At 45.0% G+C, this 23,933-nt stretch overlaps 1 non-coding gene across 1 annotated transcript; it reads right to left on the bottom strand.

Moving 5' to 3' along the window:
- Positions 1–4,258: 4,258 nt before the first annotated feature.
- On the bottom strand, positions 4,259–4,342 carry TRNAQ-UUG. Its single transcript has one exon. It is a non-coding gene; the product is annotated as a tRNA-Gln (tRNA).
- Positions 4,343–23,933: the final 19,591 nt, after the last annotated feature.

The following is a 23,933-nucleotide window of genomic DNA, read 5'->3' on the forward strand; positions in this document are numbered from 1 at the left end:
CAAAGTAGAGAAGAAGAATTCTTCCAGGGGTTCTTCTGACTGCACTGCAGTCTCTTCCCTGGGCCTTGCCATCAGGGATGACCTGTGCAGTTTCGGTCTCCGTCAGGGCCCCATAAACCAGGAGGTTCAGAGAAATCACCCTGATGCTTCATACTGTATACGTAAAGGGGTCATAAAATTTATGAAGCAAACCAAGACACTACTGAGAGTGAAAGCAAGGGGGGGCTCTTACAAATTGTGCCAGACAATAGGCATACACCAGCGCTGAACCAGCAGACCAAGACAAGTAGTCTCTCTAACCGTAAAGAGACTCACATCAGAGGAGGCTTTGGCCATGGCCCTGGATGTCAGGGTTGAGGTAGGAGTCATCAGGTGGCCGTAGGCGGCCAGTGGACACCATAAGAAATGGAAGATTATGGAACGAAGACAGTAAAAAAACATCAAGGGGCACCTGGACAAAGTACTTGCAATTTAATCCAGGATGAAAGAGGCTCTAGTCAACTGTGGAAGTACAGAAAAGAGGCAACAAGTCTAACCTGTACAGAGTAAGCTTTATGTCTGACCCGAGAAGAGTCCCCTGATCCTGTGAAGGCATTTCTGAGACTGGTGGTACTAGTGGGGAAAACCGCAGGCACACACTTCATCCAAGGCCAAGACCACTGGCTTCAAGGAAGGAAGATAAATTAGCAGATATCTGAGCCCCTTCCAGCTTTAGATCCCAAGATAAGATTAAACTACTGGTTGTAGGAAATGTTCCAAAGATGAAAAAAAAAAAAGTTTTAGCCAGATGAAAATTTGTTGTAAACATTTGTTCAAGGCTAAAGCATAAAGCTGGAAGGAAATAAGAAAAAAGTCAACTTAGGTATTGGTACTGTAGGAAAAAAATGACTAGCATATTTTATTTTTGTAGGGTTTAAGAATTACCATGAGAAAGAGTCTTTCCCAGCAGGTTTTGCTCACAAATGTTATTTAAAAACCAACAACACAACAGTTTGTCTTGAGTATATATCTAAAGGAGATGATGCTATTTCATGTGTTAAATTAAACCACATATTTTCAGTTATAAGTTAATTGCCGTTGTAAAATAATACCAAAGCAAGCATCTACATTATGCATTGTATTATTCAACAGACATTTATTCTCTTCAATTTTCTCTTTAAGTTAGCTAAGGTTTTCATCTTTTTACAACAAAAATGATATTTTGAGTATCCAGCTGATATTCAGCAAAATGGGTAAGATAGTTTCTGCCAATTAACAGCAGCTGGTGAGTGAAAGGTGACCTGGCATCTAGGAGATTGGGATTCCAGTTCCAATTCTTATTACACAAACTGTGTGATATACAGTGAATTGCTTAATGTCTTGGAGTCCCAGGTACTAAAGAATCAGGATCCTTCCCGCTGCCAGTGGTAGAAACAAGAATCAAGATGATGTAAGCAGTAAGGACATCAGGCATCTCACATATGAGGAAAGCTGGAGGCACGATGGCTCTAGGGGGAGTTGATTACGAATCACCAAGGTCAAGTTCTCTCTCTCGGCTCTACCACCCATGTCATTGTCATTCTCAGGCTGTGATTGGAATAGGAAGTCTGTGGAAGTTCCAGATGTTCCACCCAGACATGGTCACATCCAGTGAGTAACAAGAGATCCTTTCTTCTTGAAGCTTTTCTTGGATCACCCTTAAGATGTTTCTTCACATCTGATTGGCTAGGTTGGGTCACATGCCCATTCCTGAATCACTCACTGGCCTGTGGAATGGGGTTACTCTGATGAACTCAAACACATTATTTGGGGTGGAATTGATGATGTAGAGTCAACAGCAGTGTCCAATCAATGGTGATATCATATGGTGGTTGGGAAGACCAGAAGGGGATGGACACTTCATAAATGGTAATAAAACCTAAAAATACTAGGTGTCATTGTTATTTAAACATGCTTAATGTAATTGTTATCTAGCTCAAAATCCCATTATAATACAAGAGAATGCTTTAGAATATCTAACATTTGTCCATCAGAAGAATATATGGTTCTGGGGCACCTGGTGGCATCCGACTTGATTTTGGCATGGGTCATGATCCCAGACTTGTGGGATGGAGCCCTTTGTTGGTCCTCACACTAAGCATAGAGCCTGGTTAAGATTCTCTCTCTTTCTCCCTTTGCCCATCTCCTCTGCTTGCACTTCTAAAATTAAAAAAAAATTTTTTGAAAGAAGAATGTATAGATCTAGATTTTCTTTCCCTGACAGCCTTTTAGGAAAGGACCATACTTTGTAATGGTGAAATCAGAGACATTTAAACAATATTCTCTATCACCCATCTCACATCCACATCAGGAGGGAATAGAAGGACATCATAGCTTATACTCTGGTCTCAAATATAATGAGGTTCAGATTCCCAGTATAAGGTTCTAGTCTTTTACAATAATCAGTTCAGCTGGAGAGGCATAGCAAAGATGGGGAGCTGCTTGGGTAGACAGACAGGAATATAAATCCCAGTCTCTCCATTCAGTAATCTCAGAGATCTACACAGATCAATTTACTTAACCTCTTTGAGTCTCAGTTGCCGGGTCTGCATAATGAGACTAATGATATCTATTTCACAGATCTATGAAATGATGAAAGTACCTTCAATTTTCAGGAGTGGAGTCGCGGCAGAAGAAGGCAGGTGAGGACTATGTCTATGAGTCAATGGGTAGGACCAATACCAAACTAACAAATGTAGTAGTCTGATTTCATGATTCTATATGTGAGTGTGTGTATGTGTGGGTGTGTATGTCTGCACACAAGGTGTATTTTCACACCCAGAATAGATTATCTTTGGCCTTTAGTTTTTTTTTTTTAATATTTTTTAAATTTATTTCTAGGAGAGAGAGAGACAGCGTGAGCAGGGGAGGGTCAGAGAGAGAGGGAGTCACAGACTCTGAAACAGGCTCCAGGCTCTGAGCTGGCAGTCAGCACAGAGCCCGACGCGGGGCTCGAACCCACGAACCGAGAGATCATGACCTAAGCGAAAGTCGGACGCTTAACCGACTAAGCCACCCAGGCGCCCCTTGCCTTTATTTTTAAGTCGACTTTGTTGAGACATAATTCACATGCAATGACGTGCACCCATGTTAGGAATACACTTTGATGAGTTTTGATAAATAGATACACAGGTGCTGCCACCAGCATCACAATCAAAACGTAGGGAAGTTCCTTCATCCCACAAAGCTCCCCAAGGCTCCTTTCTGCCAGCTTTAGGTGACTGTTAATCTTCATGGCTCCCATACAGTGCTGAGCTCTGCTGGGACACCTTGGGACAAACGCACAGGGATCATTAACCTGTTACAATTTCAAGAGGAACATGCATGGAGACTTCTGTTGGACACCCTGAGGACCACTATTGTGAAGTTGTTTGGAACCAACTACTTAATACCGGGAACTGTTAGGTATTTCCTTTGGATTAGGTGCCATGGAGAAATGACCCTGGACACTAGTAATAACATTTTCTAGGCTCATCCCTGCCATTGCATGTGACAGTGTGTCATTCCTTCATATTGCTGAGAAGTATTTTATTTTTTATTTATTTATTTTTCTTTTATAGTTTATTGTCAAGTTGGTTTCCATATAACACCCAATGCTCATCCCCACAAGTGCCCTCCTCCATGCCCATCACCCCCTTCCCCTCTTCCCCACCCCCATCAGCCCTCAGTTTGTTCTCAGTATTCAAGAGTCTCTCATGGTTTGCCTCCCTCCCTCTCCCCAATTATTTTTCCCCTTCCCCTCCCCCATGGTCCTCTGTTAAGTTTCTCCTGTGCCACTTATGAGTGAAAACATATGGTAACTGTCCTTCTCTGCCTGACTTATTTCACTCAGCATAACACCCTCGAGTTCCATACACATTGCTACAAATGGCCAGACTTCATTCTTTCTCATTGCCATGTAGTATTCCATGGTGTAGATAAACCACATCTTGATCCATTCATCAGTTGATGGACATTTAGGGTCTTTCCATGATTTGGCTATTGTTGAAAGTGCTGCTATGAACACTGGGATACATGTGCCCTATGTATTAGCACTCCTGTATCCCTTGGGTAAATTCCTAGCAGTGCTATTTCTGGGTCATAGGGGAGTTCTATTGTGAATTAAAAAAAAATTTTTTTTAATGCTTTATTTATTTCTGAGAGAGAGAGAGACAGCGTGAGCAGGGGAGGGTCAGAGAGAGAGAGAGGGAGACACAGAATCTGAAGCAGGCTCCAGGCTCTGAGCTAGCTGTCAGCACAGAGCCCGAGGCGGGGCTCGAACCCACAACCATGAGATCATGACCTGAGCCAAAGTCAGACGCTTAACCGACTGAGCCACCCAGGTGCCCCATCTATTGTGAATTTTTTGAGGAACCTCTACGCTGTTTTCCAGAGGGGCCGCAGAGAAGTATTTTAATGTAACACAATTTGTCTGAAGGCAACTGCTGTGAACACTCACATACAAATCTTTTGAGTACGTATGTTTTCATTTTTCTTGGGTAAAAAATCTAGAAGCAGAATTTCTGGGTCACATGTGAAGTGTATGTTTAATTTTTTCAGAAACTGCCAAAGCGCAATTTTACACCCTGAGCTGCTCCACTTCCTTGCCAACACGGTATCGCCAGCCTTTTTAATTTTAGCCATTCTAGTGGGTGTAGGGTGTTAACTCATTGTGCTTTTAATTTGCATTTTCCCCATGACTAATGATGTTGAGAATCTTTTCATGTGCATATTGGCCATTTGTATATCTCTTCAGTGAGGGCGGTTGCAATCTTTTACCCGTGTAAAAAAATTAGCTAGTTTGACTTCTGATCAAGTTGTAAAAATGTATCTGTTCTTAAGACAAGTCCATTGTTTCCCCTGGTCTGAACTTTGCCTTTTCATTGTCTTAACAGTATTTTTCAAAGAACAAAAGCTTTTGAATTCGATGATGTCTATTTCATCAATATTTTCTTTTTTTTAAAAAGGTAATTCTTTTCTTTTTTTAAAAATATTTTTATTTATTTCTAGGAGAGAGAGAGAGAGAGAGAGAGAGAGAGACAGCGTGAGCAGGGGAGGGTCAGAGAGAGAGGGAGACACAGACTCTGAAACAGGCTCCAGGCTTCGAGCTGGCAGTCAGCACAGAGCCCGACGCGGGGCCCGAACCCACGAACCTCAAGATCATGACCCAAGTGAAAGTCGGACGCTTAACTGATTAAGCCACCCAGGCGCCCCTATCAATATTTTCTTTTATGATTTGTGCTCTTCTCTGTCCTGAGAACTTTTTGTCTACTCCAAAGTCACAAAGATTTTCTCTCTCTTTTAAAAGGTATTTTACAGTTTTAGCTTTGACTTTAGGTTTGTGACCCAACTGAATTACTTTTTGTAACACGTGAGGGAGGGCTGGAGATTCATTTTCTTCTTAATGGATATCCAGTTGTTCATTCAGCATTTATATGGGGAAAGACTATCCTTTCCCCATTGAATTACCTTGGCTTCTTTGTTAAATATTAATTGACTGTATTTATGTCAGTCTGTTTCTGGAGTCTCTTCTTTTCCATTCATCTTATGACTGTCCTTTGCCAATACTGCACTGTTGAGTATTGTAGCTTTAGAGTAGTCTTAAAATCTAGGCAATGTAAGTTCCTTAAGTGTGTTCTCCTTTTTCAAAAATGTTTTTGCATTTGTATATAAACTGTAGAATCAACATGACATTTGTAAAGAAAAAGCTACTATGATTGATAGGATCTTTCTTGAGCATGAATGAGGCTATTGGGCTAACTCACGGTGTTTGCTAGCCTTGGGAGTGATAAAAAAATAGAATAAAAAGGATTAATAGTACTAACCCAAGATAGGCAGAGATTAAAAGGACAGTGATAGAGGGGCGCCCAGGTGGCTTAGTCGGTTAAGCGTCCGACTTTTGCTTGGGTCATGATCTCGCGGTTCGTGGGTTCGAGTCCCGTGTCGGGCTCTGTGCTGACTGCCAGGTCGGAGCCTGGAGCCTGTTTCAGTCTATGACTCCCTCTCTCTCTGACCCTCCCCTGCTCACGCTGTCTCTCTCTCTCTCTGTCTTCCAGAAATAAGTAAAAATATTAAAAAAAAAAAAAGACAGTGATAGAGTTGGAAGATGGTGTTTGTGAGGTAGAAAGACCCCATGGCTATGGGAGCCGAACTGTCTTCGATTCATGTCCTATATTTCCCTACTCTCTTACGTGTGATTTTAGGGCAAGTGGACACCAAGATGGATTTTACAGTTGACCGTAAGGATTAAAAAAGATCTCTCCAGCTGCCTCCTGGGTAAGAGGTACCTCACTTCCAGTGGGTCCAAAACTGAACCACCTGTTTTCCTTCTAAAGTAATTCTTCCTTTGGCGTTTTCTGTCTTATTAACCAAACCCTAACTCACCACCATCGGCTCCAGAAGATATGTGCTTTTCATTGCAGCCCAGAATCTTTAGAATGCTTCTTCACATTCTGATTTTTCCCCAACATAGAAACAATATATAAAAATGAAACCCACTATTTCCCAGCCTCCTTTGCTGCTAGGACCGGACATGTGACACAGAGTCCGCCAATCGGATGCATCAGCAGGGACTTTGATTCCCAGTGTTGCTGTGTGAGGGAAGAGGCAGGGCTGGCCATCTCCATCCTGCAGGGACAATGGCCTTCTGGGGTTTTCCTTGCTATCTTCACCGGAGTTGTTCCTTGCACCTCAACCTAGAACCTGATCCATTCTTCCTTCCAAAGATTCTCGTAGGCAGCTAATACCCCATTATAATCCTCTTCCTTTCTAAATTAGCTAGAACGGATTCTACTGCTACAATTCAATCTCCAGAGAGGCACCTTATAAACAGTACACATTAACGATCGAAGCCACGTGTCCCACCCTGGCCCCCTTTTCTCTCTGTCCACCATAGCCAGTCACTTACCAACTTTTCCTCATTCCCTGTCACTCCAAACATCTGAATCTGTCTGCCGCTCTCCTTTTCCACTCTCCGGGCCCAAACTCAAACCACCGCTGTCCCTCCTCTGGACCTTAACGGTCTCTCTTGCCACTCTTGGTCCCTACCTTCCGGGCTCATCCTCACGCTGTATTCAGAGTCATCTTTGACAAAGGCAAATCCAGTATTATCATGTTCCTGCTTCAGACCCTTCACTGGCTCGTCACTGCTCTTAGTGTACAGTTGGAAATCTTTAATCCAGTTTATCCAGTTCTGCGTAATCTGTCTCCCGCCTTTTTCATCAGATCCATCAGGCACCACTCTCTGTTCCCTCTGTCTCCAGCTACTCTTTTTTTTTTTAATGTTTTTTTTTAAAATTTATTTCTAGGTGAGAGAGAGAGAGAGAGAGCGTGAGCAGGGGAGGGTCAGAGAGAGAGGGAGTCACAGACTGAAACAGGCTTCAGGCTCTGAGCTGGCAGTCAGCACAGAGCCCGACGCGGGGCTTGAACCCACGAACCGCGAGATCATGACCTAAGCGAAAGTCGGACGCTTAACCGACTAAGCCACCCAGGCGCCCCAGTCTCCAGCTACTCTTGCTTTCCTTCTGTGCCTTGAATGGGCCAGCTCTTTCTCACCCCAAGGCCCTCCCCCATTCACAGTTCTTTAGAGCTGGAATATGACCCAGTTCTCCAGCCAACGCCTCCATCAGATCCTAGCCTCAGCTTTGTCCTTTGGAGAAGCACTACATGCTCTATTCCTTCCCAGCACTTCATACAATTGTAATTAAATCACCCTGTGTTTGATAAGGTGTGCAGTGCAGCATGGACTGTAAAGTGCGGGTTTTATAGCAGACTGTACTGTAGATCCAGGTTCTTCATTTTCCATGTACGTGACTTTGGAGATGTTACTCATCTGCAAAATGGGCACAACAATAGCACTGAACTTACATCTAAGATTTGTTGTGCTCAGAACAGGCATATTTTCCTATAAAGAGCCAGGTAGTAAATGTTTTAGGTTAAATGATCTCTGTCTCAATTAGTCAGCTCTGTTACTGTAGTGTGAAAGCATCCAGAGACAATAATCTATAAATGAGGGGGATATAGATGTATCCAAATTAAACTTTATTTACAAAACCACATGGTGGGCCAAATTTGGCCCACAGATTGTAGTTCCCCAACCCTAGCTTCGAATAGACTTGACACAAAGCATGTGCTCAACAAATGTCAGCTGTTATTATCAATTATTTAATGTCTTTCTTTCCTATTCAAATAGTAGCTTCATGAAGGCAGGAACTCTGTCTCTGTTCTTTGGTGCTATGTTCTCAGCGCTAAGCTTGGTAAAGGCTCGGTGCATGCAGTCTTAATGAATGAGTGTGTCAACAGTGTAACCCAGAACCCAGGGCAGAGCTGGTGCTCAAAAACCATTGGTTTTCCTCACCTCCTTCCTGTTTAAGAATAGTACTATTAGCTCACTTTTTAAAAGTTTATTTATTTTGAGAGAGAGAGAGAGAGACAGAGATAGTGTGAGTGGATGAAGAGCAGAGAGAGAGGGAGAGAGAGAATCCCAAGCAGGCTCTGTGCTGTCAGCGCAGAGCCTGACTCGGGGCTCAATCCCAGGAACCATGAGATCACAACCTGAGCCAAAATCAAGAGTTGCCACCCAGGTGCCCCACTATTAACTCCTTCTTAACAGGGCTTATGTTTTGAGGGTTTTTCAAAATGAGAAATGGGGAGGGACTTGATTTCCTTGGCATAGTTTTTCAAGGGCAGAATTTTCTAGTTAAATAACATGACACTTATGGCTCTTAATGCACGCCAATAACATTTCACATTATAAAAACAATATCCAGAACTTACAGGGAGGCTACCAGAGGCCAGATGTTTTAATGTAACACTTTAGTCTTATCTAGAACCCTATGAAGCAGACGTCCCCCATTTATAGTTGAAAAAGCTGGCATTTGGAAGGTTAACCATGTTTCCAGCAACTAGTTGTCAAACCCAGAAATTGGCCCCATGAGCACTGGCTTCAAGTTGTAGCCTATTTCCGCTAAGCTGCACTGCTCCTCATAGACCAGCTTGCTTTGCACAGGGGCTGACAAGCGATGCTTCCTTATTAGCCCTACGTATCATCATTTCAAAATCAGTGCTTCCTAATCCATTTGGCAAAAATCCATAACAATGAAAAAAACCCTGGCAGCTGTTGTGGAAACCAGTTTGGCCATTCCTTGGCAAGTAAAACATAGAATTACCCTAGAACCCAGCAATTCCGTTCTTAGATACCCAAAGACTCGAGAACAAGCTTTCAAACAAGAATGTGTAGAAAACATTCATAGCAGCATTATTCACAATAGCCCCAAAATGGAAACAGCCTAAAGGCCCATTCACAAATGAATGGAAACACAAAAAAAGAGGCATAGCCATATGATGGAATAGTATTTGGCCATAAAAAGGAATAGAGTTTTGATAGATGTTACAACATGTGTGAACCTAGAAGACGTACTTGGGAAGAAATCAGACACATTAGGTCACATATTATGTAATCCTCGGTGTACAAAATACTCAGAGTAGGCATAGAGACAGAGGGCAACTCACGGTAGCTTGGGGCGGGGTGGGGACTGAGGAGTGACGGCTAACAGGTTTTCTTTCTTTCTTTCTTTCTTTCTTTCTTTCTTTCTTTCTTTCTTTCTTTCTTTCTTTCTTTCTTTCTTCCTTCCTTCCTTCCTTCCTTCCTTTCTCTCTCTCTCTCTCTCTCTTTCTCTCTTAAGTTTATTTTATTTATTTATTTTGATAGAGAGAGAGAGAGAGAGCAAGAGCAGGTAAGAGGCAGAGACAGAGAGGGAGACAGAATCCTAAGCAGGCCCTGCCCTATCAGCGCAGAGCCTGATGTGGGGCTTGAACTCACAAACCCTGAGATCAAGACCTGAGCTGAAATCCAGAGTGGGACCCTTAACTGACTGAGCCACCCAGGCATCCCCACAGGGTTTCTTCTTGAGGTGATAAAACTGCTCTGGGGTTAGCATGAATGCAACCCTGTCACTGAAGTATGCACTTTACCACGTTCGATTTTATGTTATGTGTATTTCACCACAATGAGAAAAGCCCATAACAAAAGTGGAATCCAATAGGGAAATAATTTTTCAGAAATATACGCATCTAGGTACTTCCTTACCTCGACTCCCCCCATGTCTTTTTCTTCTTCTTTTTTCTCTGGAGAAGGGTTGGCTTTTTCTCTTTCTTAAACTTGGGGGGCGGGGGGAGTTGGCAAAGGCCCACAGGCAACCTCCATGGGCTCTGAGGTCAGTGTCCTCTGGACCTGAGAAGGCAGATGCTGCCGGCCCCAGCCATGCCTCACCTGCTCTCCTCTGTCCCAAGGAGACTGGCCAGGCCCCAGCGGAGAGAAGTGGGCTTCCTGCTGCCACGGGAGGCTCCTGTGAGTGAAGACGTGGGACAGGGCCCCACGGGCTTCTTCTGGAGTCTGCGTCCACCCCCACGACAATCTTCTTCTCCAACCTGGAGGGTTTCCTTGACAACCAACTGAACAGGCAGTCACTCACCACTTTCAGCGCTTCAACTTACTAATGCTTGTTCAGTTTCGAACAGTTTGTCTTACTTGAAAAGAAGCTGCAGAAGCTGCACTTTTGTTGTGGCTGATTTTTTTCTAACCTGGGTTCCTGCCAGGCGTTTGAAAGGGCCCCTACAGACCTCCCCTCTGAACGCTGGAGCACACAGTTACCCTTTGTAGTGTGCCGGCTATGCACAGGCGTTCTGGAGAACTGCTGATGTCACCTGCACGGCACTCCCGGAAGTAGATACAGTTATTGTTCCCATTTTACAGAGGAGGAAATTGAGGCACAAGGTGCGGAGGGGTCAAGTATCTTGTCCAAATCAACAGGCAGTACCATTTTTAGGCTCTATTGTAATTTCTTCAAACCTGTATGGGGTACCTGCACTTTCTCAAGGGGCCCCTGGAGGGAGGGGGGCTCACATGAAGGGGTGGGGTCTCAGCGATGAGGGGCTGGCAGTGTTGCGAAGTGGAGGTGGGGAGATTTGGGGGGAGGGGGCCTTTCAGTAGAGCTCCTCACATCCCGCCCTCTGGGGTATTCTCTGTACCACACAGAATGTCCCTGTTTTCCCTGACCTTGACATATGACAGACAGATTTCAAAAGCAAGGACTCAGGGGTCAGGCGGAGCTGACAACGAATCCCCGCCCCTGTCACTTAGTCACCAGGAGAATGACCTCGGAAATTCTTACGCCAAGGCTGGCTGAGGCAGCAGGGAGTTTTTCTGAGGCATGACTGGATAGGATTTTGGCTTTGACTAGGGTTGCTCAGCCTTGACACTGCTGACATTGGGGCCACATCACGCTCGGTTGTGAGGGGCTGTTTGCTCATCGTAGGATTCCCATCGGTGCCTGGCTTCCACCCACTGGGTGCCTTAAGTAGCATCCATCCAGTTGTGACAATGTCTCCAGCCAAAGCAGGTGTACCCGGAGGACTAAAGCTGCCCCTGGTTGAGACCCACTAGATTAGAGGACCTAAAGCCCATTCAGAGATTATTTTGATTCTCTCCTATGAGCTCAGCATATGGAGCTATTTTAAGTAACATCAGCCCTTTTACGCTGAGTGCCATCAGAATTCAGAGTCACCATCCAGATATGCAGAAGGGTAACCAGACCTCTGGAAGCGGCCCTTTCCTTTCAGTGGGACCAACCCCATAACAACCTGCTCCATTTCCACGCAGAAGAGCAATCTCGCCACGCTGGGTAGTTCTGTATTTTCTGGTTAAAAGCAAAAGTGTCTTTCGGCTGAATTTCTCTATCACCTCAACGTTCACAGTTCCTGTCAGGCCTTTCCCACCTATAAGACCTCTCCTTTCACCTTCCTCCTCCCTGAGAAGTTCCTGGGGCAGGGAGAAGCTTCTGGAACATCAGGGCACCCATGGAGGGCAACTGGTTTCCTGAGTTGGCCTGGGAGGAGAGGCGTGGCTTCCTGCCTGGTCCCTGGGTGGGGCCTGATCTTACTTTCCGTGCACAGTGATTACCCCTGGGAGCCCAGCGCCCTCCCCTGCTGCCTGGGCACCCGGCCACGGCCTTCTGGCTGCTGGCTCTGGGCGGTCCCTCCTGGCCTCCCGTGCCTTGCGCCAGTCCAGATGACCCGTAGCAGACCCCAGATGGAATTCTCCGTTGCTGCATGGCCACTCCGGAGCCGTGGGAATGTCCCTGGATCTCCACCGTGCTGGGCAGGGCGTGCTGGCTCCCTTGGGTCCCCCCTCTCCCCACACCTACCCCAGGACCTCTGCGCCTCCCATCCCCCGCCGCATGTTGTCAGGCTGTCCCCTCTCTGGGCTCCAGGACGGATGTGTGGCACTGTTCACCCGGGCACTTCAGTCTGGCAACTGGAGTTCTGGAGGAAAACGGAAACAGGGCTACCTTAGTATTTACCTGGCATCATGCTGATTTGAAGGTTTCCAGGATTGACGTTGCCATTGGCTCTGATGTCCCAGTCCAACAATCCTTCAAGGCCAGGAGGGCCACATTCCACTGAACTTACCACCAGTAGTTGACCTCATCCTTCTTGGGCCCTTACTACCTTCCTTATCCAGACACAAGTCCATCCTCAGTCGGTTGTAAATACCTCTGTCCCTTCTCCTCTCTCCTCTCTCACTTCACTGCACTCAGTTGAAGTATTAGTCAATATATGTATCCTTATATATGTGTGTGTGTATATATATGAATATATATACATATATACATTTATAAATATGCACACACACACACATATATACACACACATACACACACACAGATTTATTTTAAGGAATTGATTCTCATGATTATATATATATACATATATACATTTATAAATATGCACACACACACACACACATATATATACACACACATACACACACACACACAAAGAGATTTATTTTCAGGAATTGATTCTCATGATTATGGAGGCTGGCAAGTCCAAACCCTGCAGGATGACCTGGTTAACGTTTCAGTTCAAGTACCAAGGTCATTTGTTGAAGAACTCTCTCTTGCTCAGGAAAGGTCAGACTTTGTGCCATTAAGGCCTTCAGCTGATTAGATGAGGCCCATCTACCTTATGGAGAGTATTCTGTCTTACCAAAGTTTCCTGATTTTAATGTAAACTTCATCCAAAGACAATCTCACAAAAACATCTAGAACAAATATCTAGGCACTGGAGCTCAGCTAAGTTGATATGAAATTCACCATCACAGGTGGCTAAACCTCAGCCCAGGTTAAATCCATTTGCTATCTACTCTGAGCCTGTTCCCACACAGCTGCAAGAAGAAGGGGAAAGATGCTCATCAGGTTTCATTAACAATGAATGATTGAGGGGCGCCTAGGGGGCTCAGTAAGTTAAGCAGCTGACTTTGCTTCAGGTCATGATCTCACAGTTCCAGGATTCAGGGCTCAAGCCCCACATCAGGCTCTGTCCTGTCAGTTTAGAGCCTGGAGCCTGCTTCAGATTCTGTGTCTCCCTCTCTTTCTGACCCTTCTCTACTCCTGCTGTGTGTGTGTCTCTCTCTCTCAAAAATAAACATTAAAAAAAATGAATGATTGATCATGGGCACCTGGGTGGCTCATTTAGTTAAGTGTCCGACTCTTGATTTCAGCTCAGGTCATGATCTCAGGGTCATGAGATCGAGCCCTGTGTTGGGCTCTGTGCTGTGTGTAGAGCTTGCTTAAGATTCTCTCTCTCCCTCTCTTCTCTCTCTCCCCCAACCTCTCCCCTCTTGCGTGCATGGTCTCTCAAAAAAAAAAAAAAAAAGGAAATGAATGATCAGTTCGGTAATCCTCACTGCAGTCAAGCAGTTGTACTGTATCCCCTGGTCCAGCCGCCTAGATGAATATTGCAAACCTTCTCTGTAATCCTCAGTCTCAGCGGATGACCTTGCTCCCTGTGGGTGAGAGAGAGACCTCGCAGGTCCTCCTAAGCATCTCCCTACCGACAGGCTGAATCTGTGCTCACACACCGTGCCTTCTCCCCTCTCACGGTGGCTGAAGTAATCTTATTTCTCTCCTCTGCTCAGGGTCGTGCTCCAGCAGTTCCTTCTTCCCTCCCCTGAATCATCGATTTTGTCTTTACTTGTTCATTCCTATCAGTGTGTGCTTTTCATGACCTTGCTTAGAGCTCCCACTCTATTTCTCTCCTGTGTGCAGTGCAACTTCCCTTTCTGCCTCTCCAACCTCTCCCTTCTCATGCAACTTAAGCCTCTTTTTGCGTGTGGTAACATACACACAACATAAAATTTTGCCATCGCAATAATTTTCAAGTGTGTAAATTCAGTGGTCGTAAGTACATTCACAATGTTGTGCCAACATCACTACTGTCTCATTTCAGGACTTTTTCTTCTCTCGCAGTGGAAATCTTATACCCATCGAGCACTTCCTTCTCATTCTCCTCTCCTCCCTGGGCGGGTCTCCTGCAACCCCTAATGTACTTGGGTATTTCTTATAATTGGCATCATACAATATGTGGTCCTTTGTGACTGGCTTCTTTGACTTGCTTTCATGTTTTCAAGACTCATCTGTGTTATAGTATGTATCAGTTCTTCATTCCTTCTTATGGCTGAATAATATTACATTGTGTGGATAGACTATATATATTTTTCTTTCTTTTTTTTGCCATTTATTTATTTAATTTTTTTACAAATAGTTTATTGTCAAGTTGGTTTCCATTTTTTAAATTTTTTTACAAATAGTTTATTGTCAAGTTGGTTTTCATCTTTCTTTCTTTCTTTTTTTTTTTTAAAGTAATCTGTACACCCAACATGGACCTCAGACTTATTACCCTGAGGTCAAGAGTCAGGGTAATAGAGTATCAATGCTCTACCGACTGAACCACCCAGGTGCCCCATAGACCACATTTATTTTATCTTTTATCCAGTCGTCTATTGATGGACACTTGAGTTGGTTCCTCCCATTCTCTTTAAACCTTTTTCAACCAGGCTTTCATTTGACCAGTCTACCAATGGGTCTCTTGCTGAGATCACCAATGGGCTCCATGTTGCTAAATCTCAAGGTTGATTCTCAGTCCTCATCTGACCTGAACCACCAGCAGTGCTGAGCCTGGCCAGTCGGTCTCTCTTCCTGCCGTACTTCTTCACTAGATTTGCAGCACATGCATTTTCCCGGTTTTTTCATTCCTCTCTGGAAAGTGCTTCTCTGTCTCCTCCCCTGGTCCCTCCTGTTCTCTGCTCTCTTAATGCTGGAGTGTGATCCTGGAACCCCTTTCCCATTTACTTTCTGTCCTCTGGTGATCTGGGCTAGTCCTGTGGCTTCCAGTATCATTGACAGATGCCAACTTTCTATTTCCAGCCTCAAAGTCTCCCCTCTGCTCCCAACTTACATGTCCTCTTATCTGCTCAGTGAGTCCACTGGGACAGCTAAATTTAAAAATATGCTTCAGGGGTGCCTTGCTGGCTTAGTCAGTAGAACACAAGACTCTTGATCTCAAGGTCATGAGTTTGATCTCCATGTAGGGTACAGAGTTTACTTAAATAAAGAAAACTTTAATTAAAATAAATAGATAGATAAATAAAAGTTTGCCTCAAATCTCAAAATTGTTGAGATCCTAGAGTCATTCTTCTTCTTTTTTAAATGTCTATTTAGTTTTGAGAGAAAGAGAGAGAGAGAGGGAGGGAGGGGCAGAGGGAGAGAGGAAACACAGAATCTGATGCAGGCTCCAGGCTCTGAGCTGTCAGCACAGAGCCCAGCGTGAGATCATGACCTGAGCTAAAGTCCAGGGCTTAACTGACTGAGCATCCAGGCACCCCGAGATCCTGGAATTGTTCTTGATTTCACATTCTCTCTCCTGCTCTGTATCTAATCCATCAGCAAATATCATTGGTTTTGTCTTCATATATGTTTAGCATCCAACCGCCTGTCCCCACTTCCATGGATGCCAGATGGTCCAGAGCACCAACGTGTCTTCCCTGATTCCTGCATAGTCTTCCTCCTGGGCTCCCTGCTTCCACTTGTTCATTCCAATCTAGTCCCAACTTAGTAGCTGAGCGTTTTTGCGAGCACGTAAATCAGACCGTATCTCTCCTCCACTCTAAGCGCTTTGTATCTCATTCAAAGGCCACATCTTTATCATGACCCCTTCCAAGTCTAGGCCAAAACACTGTATTTCCTGCTCATCATCGTGGGCCAATAGGCAAAGTTTTTCTTAGATCACCTGGGACAGACTCAAGACCTTCCCTATCTCTGTGTGGCCATTAAAACATGAATTCCTGGGGTACCTCGTTGGCTTAGATGGTGGAACAGATGACTCTTGATCTTGGGGTTATGAGTTGAGTCCCATGTCGGGTGTAGAAATTACTTTAAAAAACAAAATCGTAAAAAAAAAGAAAAGAAAAAAGAGGAAAAAAACCCCATGAATTTGTTGGTTACCCAAAGTTGCCACCTCTCTCAACCTCATGGAGCATCCCCTGCATTCCCTTCATGTTCACTATGCTGATTACCAGTTTCCTTTTCACTTTCAGCTTTGAGGCTGTCCCTTACTTGCTTAGGAGTTGGCTATGAATTTGAAAAGTTATTTATCATATTTTGTTCATACCTCTTAGTGCTTGGGAATGGGGTGGGGGAGGGTTAGATTATGTTGTTCACCATATTGACCAGAAACAGAAAACCTGTCTGCTGTTTGTGCACCTAGGGCCCGATGTCACCTAAGGTCCATCATACTGGTGATGCATCTGGGCCATGCTCTGACTTAAATCTTTGTCTCTCTCTCACTGGTGTGAATCTGTACTGAGCTTCCAGATCTACAGCTAACAATAAGAGATGTTCTGTCACCTTGTTCCGACCCTCAGGTGTTGTGTGTGAGTCTCTAGCCTGCCTGCCAAAGTGTCGTATGTTGAATAAATGCCCTCCTCCACCAAGACATCCATGGGACCTAGGTACTCCCTAGAACCTGTGAAAATATTACCTTACGGGGCAAAGGAGACTTTGCAGATGTGAATAAGAATCTGGTGATGGAAAAATTATCCTAGATTATCTGGGTGGACTTGATATAATCATATGCACAAGGATCCTGGGGCTCTGGGCTGGCTCAGTCGGAAGAGCATGGGACTCTTGGTCTTGGAGTTGTGAGTTCGAGCCCCACATTGGGTGTAGAGATTACATAAATAAATAAATACTTAAAAAAAAGTACAAGGGTCCTTCCAAGAAGATGGGCATGGAAGAAATCAGCGTGGAGAGAGAGGGCCATGTGATGATGAGCATGGAGCTCGGAGTGATGTGCTTTGAAGATGGAGGGAGTGGCTACAAGCTGAGCAATACACGTGGTCTCTGGAAGCTGGAAGAGCCAAGGAAACAGATTCTTGCCCAGAGCTTCCAGAAAGATTGCAGTCCTGCCAACACAGTGATTTTATTCCAATGAGACTCATTTCAGACTTCTGACCACCAGAACTATAAGGTAATGCATTTGTGTAGTTTTGAGCTATTCGTTTAAGCAAATTTGTTACAACCTCAATAGGAGACAAATACACAGGGGATTCAGATCACCTAGATGAGAATCTAGATCCTTGTTCCTTCATGTTAGCACTGTCAACAGTGTGAGGGAGGTGGGTGGATGCTGGAGACTGGCCTGTTGGTCAATGCAGCTATCCTGGGTCTAAGATGCCTACAGGGCCAGGACCCAGGCATTTGCCTGGGCACCTTGCTTAAAATGCTGCTGCTGCCAGTGTGTCCATCTGAGACCCCAGGAAATAAAGCCAGATGAAAACTGAGCCAGGAGGGGGGTCCTTGAGGGCAGTTGCTGGCGGTAGAGAGTGATGGTCAGGTACACGGTGGCCAGGGACTCAGGAGGTAGAGCAGGTGCAGAGGGGGGCTCAGCACAAATGCACTAAGCACCGACTCTTCCATGGCCTTTTTTATGTGATAAAATACACCTATCATCATAACATTTACCGTTTAAACTGTTTTTAAGTGTACGATGATTCAGTGGCATTCAGGTAGTGGCATGATCACAGTGTTGAATGTACTTAACCACCATCCATCTCCAGAACTCCTTCACCTTTCCAAGCGGAAGCTCTGTACTTATTAAACAAAAACCCCAATGCCCCCTCCCTCAAGCCCCGGCAGCCATCATTCTACCTTCTATTTGCATGAATTTGATTATTGTAGGCGCCTGTGTAAGTGGAGATTTTAGGCCTTTGTCCTTTGGTGACTGGCTTACTTCATTTAACAGAATGTCTTTCAGGTTTATCTACATTGTATAGCCTGTGTCAGAATTTTCTTTCTTTCTTTTTCTTTTTTTAAGCCTGAATAGTGTTTCTGCCTACCAGTCCATCCGCTGATGGGCACCGGGGGTTGCTCTCACTTTTTGGCTGTTGTAGACAGCGCCGCAGTGAACCTTGGTGGATAAATACCTTGAGCCCCAGTGACTGTCCTTAATGTGTCGCTTTGCTGGTTGAGGAGCAAGCTCTGAAAGGAAGAGTGTAAGCCTGATACGGTGCCACGGGGTCTTAAGCAAAAATGTGGGGTCCGATGTGTTTTAAAATTCAGATTTTTTTTAGGTTAGAAAGATTGTTCATCTTATATGCAGTATGTCACGTGATACCCAAAGTGTCGTTATAAACAGACTACACACGCTCCATATCAGTTTCAAGGGTTTTTTGACCACAAATTTATTTCCAATTTTTTAGAGACTTTTACTTATTTTGAAATTTACTTGCTTGTCTATTTTGAGAGAGAGAGAGACCGCATGCACATGTGATTTAGCAGGGGAGGGGCAGAAAGAGAGGGAGAGAGAGAATTCCAAACAGGCTCCACACTGTCAGCACAGAGCCTGATGTGGGGCTCAAACCCACAAACCATGAGGTCAAGACCTGAGCCAAAATCAAGAGTCAGACGCTTGACTGACTGAGCCACCCAGGTGTCCCTAGAGCTTTTTAGATTTCAGAATTGTGGATCAGGAATTGTGGACATATAGCAAAGGTTATCAATTTGTTGGTATAAGAACTTAAATAAATAAACAATAAACAAACAAACAAATAAATAATGAATGAATGAATAAACATCAAACAAATAAACAAATGCCTTCACTTCTAATTCATTACTGTCTCTTGTGTATGGTTTACCTCTACAAGCATTCTGGAAGAATTGAAGTGGTCTGTTCAGAGAAGACAGGTGACTGAGTTGAAATAAGTGATTAAGTATTTGGTCAACTCTGTCAGTATGATAGAAGGGCATTTAGGTGCACACATCTCCTGAGTTAATTGGAGCTGTGGAGAGGGTGAACTTTTAACAAAAGTGATAAGGGATGAAGTGAATTGGGCTGTGTCAATTATTTGAAAATTCATATTCAAGGTCAAGTTCAGAGATGTACTCATAGCATTCACTAAAGAAAGTTAATCAGAATGTAACTAATGGCCCTTAGATTGGATGTCTAGGATGCGTTGAGAAAATACATTTGTTTTGGATTTGACTACCTAGTTGGGATGGTGACACCATTTTTCCAAACTTATTTTATATGAAGCTGTGTATTATGCACTTTAAATACATTCTCTTAGGGGTGTCTGGGTGGCTCAGTCGTAAGCATCCAATTCTTGAGTTTGGCTCAGATTATGATCTCACGGTTTTTGAGATCAAGCCATGCGACTGGTTCCATGCCGGGCATGGAGCCTGCTTGGGACTCTCTCTCTCCCTCTCCCTCTGTCTCTTCTGGGTTTGTGTGCACATATGTTCTGTCAAATAAATAAATAAATAAATAAATTCCTTATTTAAATCTTTTAAAGCTCTATAGTGTATTTTTTCCCATTCCCAAGATAGCCATGTAATTTATGGGGCCCCATGAAAAATGAAAACGTGGGACCCCTTGTTCAAAGTTTGTTAAGAATTTCAAGATTGCAGGGTATCTGGGTGGCTCAGTTGATTGGGCATCCAACTTCGGCTCAGGTCACGATCTCACGGTTCATGGGTTCGAGCCCCGTGCCGGGCTCTGTGCTGACAGCTGGCTCAGAGCCTGGAGCCTGCTTCGGATTCTGTGTCTCCCTCTCTCTCTGACCTTCCCCTGCTCATGCTGTCTTTCTCTCTCTCTCTCAGAAATAAATAAAACATTAAAAAATTTTTTTAAAAAAGAATTTTAAGATGGCAACGGCAGAGTATTAAACCAAGTTTTGAGCTCTTCTAGGTTTGGGACTTTACACAAGAGCACAGGTTGGAGCCCCGAAGCCGGATGCTGTCATCCCTATTTTCCTCTGAGAACATCCAGTACAATAAGGCTACATCTTGCTCGTGGTCAAACAGCTCTATTGCTGAAGGCAGATGACAGGGTGGTCCTATTGGCCATTGTACCCCCAGGTTCCAACTTAGGGTTGATACTCAGTGAGTATTAAAGGACAGAAGATCAAGACAATTCAGTAAGCACTAAGGATTGCCTAGAAAGTTTGTAGGCATTCTTGGGAGCAGAAGAGAGGACATGCTAACATGTGACATGATACATCAATAGTTCATGCTAGCAATAAATAGCTATAAATATGTAGGACACTCTCCTCTTGACTCCCCTACCAGGTTTTGTGGGGTCGGTTTAATTCCTCTGGGAGGGTAATGTGAGCCATCTATCTTGTGAAGATTTCTCATTAAATAACTATTTGCCTAATTGGGGTAAATCAAACTAAATGCTAATTAGTATCTTCCAAAGAGTAAAAATAGATCTTTAATCACTCACATTATTGCTGAGCACAGAGAGCACCAGGGAACTGTGTTTTCAGAACCTCAGTCTTTTTTTATTTTTTATTTTTTACTTTAAAGAGAGAGAGAGAGCACGAGCAGGGAAGAGGGGCAGAAGGGAGAGAAAGAGAATCTTAAGCACACTCTGCACTTGGCATGGAGCCCTATGCGGGCTTCGATCTTACAACCCTGGGATCTTGACCTGACCCGAAATCAAGAGTCAGACGCTCAGCCAACTGAGCCCCCCAGGCGCCTAGCAAAACCTCAGTCTTATTTAATGTTTCACAGATTTCATGCAGAACCCCACATGCCGTTGCATGGTAGTAGCTGACACGCAGCTGAGATGCTTGAACATGGTCGATTTCCAGAGGATGTTATCATGAGAAACTCCATCATTAGTGGCTCCCACTGTTCTTGTGAAACTCTGACAAAGAATCCCCCACAATTATGTGGCCAGAGTCATGCCAGTGAAATCCAAGTGACAGCTGAAGACAAGATGGAATGAGAATGGCCAAAGGTATGGCAAGTAGTTACACTCACCACATTTTGTGACTTGAGGAATGTCTTTGGCAGATGATGGCACATTGAGACTTCTGTGTCCTCCTTCTGTAGGATTCCAGTGAGATACTTCTGTAACAGCTGACACTTCCAGCTGACCTTTTATCTGAGACTCCTGGCTCTGCTGGCCTGAAATTAAAATGCTTCTTTTTCCTGTTTCTGGCATGGATGTCCTGGACCATCTTTGGGCTCTTTTAGGATGCTCCAGTGAAAGTAGCCTAAACAATGGAAGGGGGGCCTGTTTTCTTCTTCCAACCAGAATGAAGGGAAGGAGCTGGGTGGTATCGGGCATCTTGGGATGTCACCAAGGACCCCGAACTCTTCCCATGATTCCCCTCTGACACCCTCAGAACGTTGGCTTTCTCTTCAGCTTTGTCCTCTCAAAGACATAAGACTTCATAAAAACCTCATAAAACTGTGTCCTGGTCCAGGAAGTGTCTTTGCTCAATGCCTGGTCCTGAAGGGCAGAGCCTGCTATCATTTATTTGGGAGGAGATCCAGGGAGCACAAGTGAGGGGCTGGGGACATGAGACAGGGAAGGAGGAAAAGCCAATGTAAGAGTATGTCATCAAGCTGCTGCTGCGGGTCCATGGGGATACGTTCTGCTGGGATCTACTGAAAGGTAAGCAGAGTGTGGTCAGGATTGTCCACCTGGAAGACAAGGCTCCTGGAGTCTTCCCTCCCTGCTCCGGTTCCCCCGTGGCTGGGAGAAGCCACACAGGAGAAGACTCCAAGGCACAGATGTTAGGAAGCTCTGCATGTGGGGTGCTGTCAGGTCTGCATGAGTATGAGCTCGGTGGAAGCCCTGAAATAAGAGGCTTGTTATTACATGCTGTCTCAGTATCTGGAACGGAGAGGGCAAGTCTCCCTGGACGAACTCTGCCTCCATGTGTGAGTCCTCCTAGCCAGACAACCTCTTTCACACAGGACCAGGCACTGTTCCTACTCATCCCTGAGTACTGGCTTTAGTTTCCTACCAAACCACAGAATTACTCACACAAGCTCACATTCTCCAGTGAAAAGCAGGGGGCACCACACCCTTTCGGTGCTACGAAGCCTGCCTCCTACAGCCTGCTTGTTCACCCTGTTCCTGAGCACAGCCCCTGTGTGCCCTCTTCCCTTGGGCATGAGTGAATGGAGCTAATGAACTGTCCATCTCATCCGTCCAGGGTCGTGTGTTCATGCATCCCCCCAACCCTGGGGCAATCATCCCTCCCTCACCAACGGAGCGATGAGAAGGTGCTCAAACAACCATAGCTAAGAATGGCCACCATGGCTTCAGGCTTCAGGATAAAATGCAAGGAACCAGAGACATCTGCTGCAACAGGAAAAGGGGACAATTTCCACCCCCCTTCCTCTTGCCTTTCTTGTTTTTATCAGGGTCAGAATCTTTCCTAGGAGCCTCTCAGGAGGTGCCCCTCATGTTTCACTGGAGATAACGGAGTCACTTATCTACCTCTGAAGTGATCACTAACAAGTGACAATGGTATGATGGTGACGGACTGGGGACTGATCACACGTCATCCCCTGTAGTAGGGGAAGGGCCCACTTTCCATGAGCATGTCTTTGCTCAATGCCTCAGTGAAGTCAGGGTTTTCTTAGAATGAAATAAGGGTGGATTGTCTGTTGGGTAGGCAGCCAGTAGCGCCTGTTGTCTACATACACAGCAAGGTGTGGTTTCAAAAGGCGTGTCCTCTCTACTATGTTTCAGCTCTGGTGACAGTACAAAAAAGAGAGTAGAGGGGCAAGAAATTGGGGGAGGCCAACACATTAAGGGGAGTTACAACCAATTAAGGGGCAACCGGCTGCACTGAGGACAGTGACCATAGCAGGTAGCCGGTGGTGTGGAGTGTTCACCACAACCGAGGTGGAGGAAAATCCCAGTGGTCACCACCACACTGGTTCTTAAGCTTCAGTGTTCTCAGCAATCACCTAGGTCCCTTCCCATGGATTATGATTCTGGAGTTCTGGGGTGAGGTCCAAGAATGTGCAGTGTTAGCTCACATCCCTCCAGTGATTCTGAAGCAGGTGGTTGGTATCCACATGTCGAGTATCCCTCCCCCACGGGTTAAAAACCCTGGACAGGATTACCGCAAGCACAGTGGCACTTCAGCAGGGCTGGGAAGCAGGTCCAACCTTCCTGGGGTTTGCCCAGCCCCTACCGCGGAATCCAACAATGCAGACCCGGATGCCATGCCCCTGAGCTGGCGTGCCGGGAATCTCCATCAGCACATGCTCTGTGGTCCCATTGAGAAACCTCACGCTGCTCAGGTGTCTGCTGTGTAGCCAGTGACCTTCATCCCTCGGTCTACCTGCTATTTGTGCCTCACTTTCATCTACTGCATTGCTGTTGCTATGCCTTCCTACTGAACTGCTTACTGGCTGACTTGGCTGGAGCCAGACAGCATCCCAAGCACAAGCTGCCTCATGCTTTAATTCTAGAAGTATTTATTGAGGAGTCCCGTGCCAGGTATTGTTCTAGGCCATGAGATCCAACATGGAAACAAATGGGCAGAGTCCCTGCTCACGACACTGACATGACATGAGTCGTGAGGTAAACAAAAAGATACAGAGTTTAATGGGTTGAAGTGGACCCCTTCCCATACGGTGTCCAAGACCCTGGTTCCTATGAGTGTGATCTTACTTGGAAATAAAGTCTTTGCAGATGTAATTAAGTTATGGATCTCAAGATGAGACCGTCTGGATTTAGGATGTGCCCTGAATCCCATGACTGATGGCTTTATAAGAACGAGG

Source organism: Hyaena hyaena, unplaced genomic scaffold (genome assembly GCF_003009895.1).
Source record: "Hyaena hyaena isolate Hyena2069 unplaced genomic scaffold, ASM300989v1 scaffold_720, whole genome shotgun sequence".
NCBI lineage: Eukaryota > Metazoa > Chordata > Mammalia > Carnivora > Hyaenidae > Hyaena > Hyaena hyaena.